We start from the raw sequence: 7,284 nt of genomic DNA on the forward strand, positions 1-7,284 counted from the left end.
GTCTCTGGTTGATTTGTAGGCCTTTTGAGTGAAAGTAATAAATTTGAAATTCTGTTCCAATCACCATTACCTTGGTTGTTCAGACACCATACGTGGAATTTCGGTGCAATCACATGCATGTGTACTGAGTTTTGGTGAAAAAGCCAAAAAAATGAATATTATGCTTTTGCAATGTCATGAACTAGAAGAAAAACTGAATTTTGCTCATAAAATTTGCCAATAAAATCTGCAATTCTGTTTCAAGGACCATTATCTCGCTACATATGACTGGGGAGGTTGGGGGTGGTGGAACAAACATGCAAGAGGAGGTATGACACTTTTTAAAAATGTATTCAACTTTATTAAAACAAACATATGCCAAGAAGCAAATCTCTTTTTTTAATTTGTGTGGCTCTGAACAGAGCTGTTTGTTCTTTAACTGCCTTTCTCTTCATGTGCATGTATGCACAAGTCTCCTGTGGCATTCCCTGTCAGCTATAGACTGGAAGACCTTGCGACACTCGTTGCTGCATGTGTGATCTCCTTTGAGTGTGTTGTAAAGTCCATGATCAAGTGCTACTTTCTCCAGCTTTCCCGAAAATGCTTGAGATGCCAACTTGCGCCAAGTCTCATAATGGCCTTCGTGACGCCGAGACGCCCTACTGCCACCATATTCACATAGAAATGTCATGTACTATGGCATGGACAGGATTCCTTGTGCAGTGGTGACAGTGGCAATCCTCACAATTGATGAATTCAAGCGTGAATCTCCGTTGAACCAAGTGTCTAGCCAGAAATCTGTACTCCTCTGCAAGTACAGATAGGGTTAGTGTGGTACGGATCTTGGTAGAACTGGCGTCGCTGAGTTCTACAACCAGAGATTTATCCCTGTAGTTCTGCTGTGAGGTTGACTTCATTGCCACAGAAAACAGTGGTGCACATCATCGCCTAGTCAAGGATAGCAGCATCCTTTTCGTCTGGCACAATATCCTCCCCCTTCAAAGTTGCAGCCAATTGTAGACCAGTCAACCACATGGTCAAGGAAGCCCAACTATGTTCGATCATGTTGAACCTGCTGTCTCCAGGAGCGAACAATGTGATGCAAAGGTAATCCAAGCACAAGTCACGCCAGAGTCGTCCCATCATCATGACTGTCTTCACGCTATCCTTTCACCAGTCAGGACCATTGTCGGACAAAATCACAGCGTCATGTTTCCCGTGTTTTTCATGTTTCTCTCTGATGAGAGGAAGCAGGTCGGTGTTGTGATTATACACCGATGCCTTGAAAATTTTGTTTCGTCGCAGACAAACAGTTAGCAGCCCAGTTCTCGGGTACTTGTAGTGCAGGCGGCCCAATTCATCTGTACGGTACAAGCTTTTTGATCAAGACGTGGCTTGATGAGGCAGAGGACTTTCTTGCGCATTAGTGCCGTTAGCTTTGACAGGTGGTTTTCTTTCTGGACTCACTGACCGGGACCTCTCCCTTGGAGTAGTGACCTCGCAGTGGAGAAGTTGCATGTTTCCGCTGAGGATGACCTTGTAACCTGTTGCAAAATTGTGGTCTGGGTATTGCACGTTTTCATGCTTCTGGAAAAACATTTTTAAGGCCATTCTCCTATCTACGCACGGACCACTTCCAAAAAGCAATTTATTCTTGTCATCCACTGACCAGCTGGAAACTTCACTGTGAAAACATGCAGCCATTTGCAGTGCATAGTTGACGGAAGTGCGGCAAAAGTGAGAGGCCTTGTGGGTATTGCCGATGTCATTTTTCTTGACTCCAACCTTTGGCATCGACGACAGACTGATATCTAATGCTGGCTTTGTTGGAATGATTTGGTGGGACAAAAAGCTGTCGCAATGTGCTTGTGCTGATGCGTTTCTTGAGCTCGGCTATTTTCTTCACAACCTCTTCTTGCAGCTGATGAGCACTAAAACAACAACGGAGGACCATGATTCTGACAGCTGTCTGTGAGCAGCAAAACTATGCTGTGTTAGAATGTCGACAACGGTGGGCACCAGTGATGGATATTTTTCAAAGAGCAGTTTCTTTCTGCGTTTTCGCGGAAGCTGACCTCAAGCGGGAATCTGACGATGCTCAAATAGCCTCTTTCTTGTCATGGATTGACGGCTCTGCATCGGCTTTCGAGGCGAAAATGGCGAATGTTAGTTGACATGTTGGGTGGAGATATTACAGCAGCTCTAAGGGGGCTGAAAACTGCCTTTTCCGGCACAAGATGAGAGTGTAGAGGGCTGAACTCCATCTTGGAACTTTAGCAGACGCGATATGAGAGCTTTGTCATCACGTTGTTTGCTCCACGCCACAAATAATTGGCTTAAAATCAAACCACCCAATCGCGAGCATACCCGGTGAAGCGAATCACCATACAACAATGCCCATTAATGTGCGATCATGACTGAATGCGCATTTCCCAGCACAACCATTGAGCGTACCTGTGTATGAACATCTTTCGATTTACCTCTGGATATTCTACAGTATGTTTCGCAAAAATGGACTCCCCTTTCGGTAGCTCTTCTCGCAGTTTCTTACATGTCTTCTCACTTGGACCCTACTTTCACCTTGTTGGTGGCCTCAATTGCAAAATTTTTCACTGTTAATGCAAAATCTTTTTCAGGAAATTATGGGTCAAACTCTTAAAAAAGACTACTGTGCATACATGTATAATGACGTACATGACATGTACATTTTATTTCCTGATATGTCTAAATTACGAATATGTACCCTGTTCATATATATGTATTTACATTTGTACATCACTTTCATATCTTCATCCTGCACCGTAAACACATCCCTAGATATGTACATATGCATTTATACATTCATAAAGAATTTATGACTCAACGATATGTACATGTACTGGGCATGTGAGTTTTTACATGTCTAAATTATGTACGGGTGCATTGTACATGTACATGTAGAAATGTACGTGTTGACACGCATTTAAAATATATACCAGTGACCCTGTCCATGTTGTTCCTTAGGCTCATACATTCTTTCGTACGGCGTATTTTCACCTTTGTGCAGGTTCCTCAGCTTCAAATTCGAGACAGATGAAAATCAAAGAATGCTACATGCATTCATGACGTGTTTTCTGACATGTCATGATTATGTACATGTACACTGTACTTACGTCTATTCACATATCTGTGCATTTCTTTCATACAGTGTATCTTCGTCACACACTGTAAAAACACACTCCTTCTCTGGACTGCATTTATTTACATTGAAGCTACAGATCACTGTAAAGGTGAAACGAGCAAATTTATATGAATTTCTACAACATACATGATCAATTTCAATAGGCATAAGGGGCGATGAGCAATGGGAATGAAACTTCTTTGGCTCTTCTGCAAGTGTGTGATAGATTACAAAAGAGGAATGGAAGGTACAAACTTTTCTGATCAGCTACCTTCAACATGCAAATCAGCTAGAAAGCATATCAAGTGGTATAAGAAGGTGTTCTACTATCTTTTAGACTTGGCCATCATCAACAGCTATCTTCTGCACTGCCACCTCGGGAAAGATGTCTGTTCTTCAATTCAAACAGTCACTTATTCAGGAAATCTTGGATACAGTAGCGTTACTGGAGTATAGATCATGACAATGCCCGAGATCACTTCCTGGAGCAATTCGATTTCAAGGACACCACTTTTTTGAGCTACCTACTGCGAAAAAGACCAATCCAACCAAGCCGTGCGATGTTTGCAAGAAACACGGCATTCGGTGTGAATCACGATACCAGTACGACACCTGCGGCAATGCTTTGTGTGTCCATCCATGTTTCAAGGATTTTCATACGAAGGATTCCTAAACTTGCTCTCACCTGATGCATGCAGTCTTCAAAAATAATGTGAGTAAAACTCATGAGATACCTTACAGAATGTTTTCTTCAATTGTAAAATTTTATTCATCAATTGCATTAACATTTTATTAATCACATGAAGCTTTTATTGAACAAAATTGTCATAAATATTAAAAAAACTAATTGCAACCAACAGTTGCAATTTGTTCTTTACTGTTATTAGATTAAAAAAATATCCCACACGCAGCTATATTTGGGTGAAAAACACCCACACACTGAAAACTAATGCCAGCAGTTTCAATTTGCTCCTTTGTGTTTAAAATGTAAAAAGAAATCCTGCGTGGGGGTACCTATGGGTGAAAAAGGATCCTGCACCAAACTGGTTAGGACATTTCACTAATGTATATTATATAAATACTGGTAAAGTTTTTTTGCCCTACATGTACATACTAATGAGGACATGGGAACACCTTTAAAATATCAGGATCTTGTGACCGCTGAAAACTTTGCATAATGCATCCGAAATCTGTGTTCACAATTTCTGCAGTAATCTTGACTAAAACATGCCAGGGACATGTGCACATAACATATGTTTCTATATCTCATGTCTTATTGGTTCAGTTTTTTTCAGAAAATCATGGTATTTAAGTCTTTCTGTAGAACAGTCTTGGTACAAAATGCATTTCCATTGATCACACCAACATGTCGAAAGACTTCCTTCATGTATGTGCTGATAAAAACTTCTTCTGTGTCATCTAAAAACAGGAAAATATCAATTCACTGAGCGTCAGTTATATGTTCATGCATCGAAAAAATCTTTAATATCACTTCACTACATATGAGCAGGAATGTTACAGTGGGGGACTGGACACATGGATGTTGATAAATTAGTACATGCATGGGTATCTCTTCTTGCTTTGCTTCATGACTGCATTTATCAAAATTAGCCATGTCAGGAGCAGCAGTAAATGTGTTGATGCATGGAAAAACTGATGTCAGAACTTGAACACAAATACAAATACAGCGCTTGCACATGTGCATGTGTATTCACTGGCATAGCAACCTTGGGATTACGCTGAGGACTACATTGAGACCTGAATTTAAAGTGGGGTACTGGGCATACGGATGTTGATGAGGGAACCATTTGTGGATGCCCCCCACCTACACACCTACCCACACACATACTTGGCTTCATGACTGCATTAATCAGAACTGGCGATCTGTTTGTATGTCAGTGCAACAGTAGGCTTTTTCACCATTACCTATTAATTTCCTTGCTTTGTTGTACAGCAGTTTCCTTTGTCATGGACAGCCGTGCATCTGATCTACATGTAACTGCAATGACGTTGACTTCTAAACATGGAAAACAGCAGAAGCATGAAGGATGCCTATGTACATGTATGCAAATGAAGTAAAATATGGAAATTCAGCTATTCCGTGAAATCAGCTTACGGTACATCAACATGTATATATAACCATAGGTCTATATGTACATTCGAATTTCATACATTTTTAGATATTTACACAGGTACCGTGAACCCCTAATAACATGTTTTGTCCTCAGGGGGCAAGGTTTTGAAATACGGTATGCACCATGAGGGACTGCCTATGTTCAGCACAATCGTAAAACTTGCAAATGTACATTAAGTACATGTATTGTGCTCCATCCTGATTTGACTTGCCTTTGAATAAAATCCATCATTCTAAAACCATTGAATAATGTACACAGGAGGGAGTTACATGTAAGGAATATGTGCAAGTTGATCACTGGATTGTGCTGAACACGTAGGACTAGTTACATATAATCACTGTTAATGGCCTTTTTCATCATTTGGACATAAGGTGACCATATCGAAATGTTAAAAAAGGCCATTTGTAGAGTTCAAGTTTCTCGGGATACGTTAATGCAAATTCAGAGCTAATTTGACTGAGTTCTCTTTCCCTAACATCACTGTCCAGACTTAGCACAGAAAGAAAAGACGGTAACTTACAATTGTTACAGCATGTTTGTACTGGTAATGCGTACACTTTTTCCTACCAGAACCAGTTCCAGCACTTCATCCATCCGTCCAGCTTCCAAACCCACCTGCCCACCACACTACGTGTAGCTCTTGGACTCGTTGCACCCTTGGGCACGATCATGATCATGCCTATTCAGTGTCAACTCCTTTTGCAAGCTCTTGCGCCAGTGCATGAATTTGGTTTCAGTTCAGCTTTTATGGGACTATCTTGGAATCCTCTGATCAAGCAAAACCCATTAAGAACTCAATTGGTGTAATTTCAGGTCCAGGAAGTCCCAAGAGGACCTGAAAAAACATGGGTCGGTCGAAAATATCGTCCTGATCGAATCCATGTGTCGATGCAAGACCGCGCAAATGGTTGATACATGCACGGATGATTTGTATTGAGAGTAAAAATTGGTTGAGGCCTGATAACACGAAATCTCAGAGTTAATTCCCCTTGATATTTCACACGATTTTTTTCACAACCTTCTAGACAAATTATCTAGAAATTACATGTATGCAATAAGACTGTGCGACAGTGCTTGCATCGACCGATCACGCAGGTCAGCTGATCGCGCAACATACAGACATGCGCAAACGTTTACGCAAAATGGCACTTATATATGTACAAAGTCAATGGGTTTCAAAATGTGTACAAAGTCAATGGGAGAAATTAAATCTTCAAAATCAAATAATAACTTGAATTATGATGCAAATAACAGCAGGTAAAATGGCCTCTCCTTGACAACCACTTGGCACACTGTATTGGGAATACCCTGTAATTGGGAGAATCAGTGACAAGTAAATATGTAGCACTATCCTGAACATGTATAGAGGGACTTGAACAATGGAAGGTACCCCACAAGGCGAGTTTTTATCTTGTGGGTAAATAGATATTTCAAATTTACTCAAAAAGTAGGAATTTTTAAGCGCTATTCATCTGTCGAAAAATGAAGTATTTTAAATAAGCGACGTTCGGTCGAATTCCTAAAGTAGGAAAGTGAATCTGGTTCAAATGGGAGTGATTTGAAAATTTTTTCATGTTGTGTGGGAGTTTTGTACACGAGAACAAAGGAAATATCCCAAGTATAAGGAAGCATAGCTGTATAAGGGTGCGTGCCCATATATTGTGCATTACCTTATCTGTATCAACTTCTCGTCGTACTCCTTGCAACACCAGCCTCTCAATCTCTTGATTTAATCCCTCCACACTTCCACGGATCTTAGGGGCAGGTGCCTTCAAGGCATTATTGGGGACAGGAATGGCAGGAGATCGAGGTAAAGGCTGATTTAGTGGTGCTGCTGGGCTGCCAGATGGTGCTGTGTAGGTGGTTGCTGTGGAATGATTAGCATGTACAGGAGAGGCACGTTGTGTACTGCCACTAGACTGGCGGCTCCCTTGCTTACGTAGCTGTTGTCGAAGTTTCTGTCACAGAGTAAAGAAAACAGTACCCTTGAGAATGTGTTACTGTGTTAAC

General features: G+C 41.0%; 1 long non-coding RNA gene across 1 annotated transcript; it reads right to left on the reverse strand.

The window, feature by feature from the left end:
• Positions 1–317: 317 nt before the first annotated feature.
• LOC110988456 (uncharacterized) lies at positions 318–6,938 on the reverse strand. The gene is made up of 2 exons (XR_002599446.2): positions 5,066–6,938; positions 318–4,558 (listed from the first exon to the last, which is right to left on the reverse strand). It is a non-coding gene; the product is annotated as an uncharacterized LOC110988456 (long non-coding RNA).
• Between the last annotated feature and the right edge of the window lie 346 nt (positions 6,939–7,284).

This window comes from Acanthaster planci, linkage group LG17 (genome assembly GCF_054643075.1).
Source record: "Acanthaster planci isolate LZ-2023a linkage group LG17, COTS_SCS, whole genome shotgun sequence".
NCBI classification, from domain to species: Eukaryota; Metazoa; Echinodermata; class Asteroidea; order Valvatida; family Acanthasteridae; genus Acanthaster; species Acanthaster planci.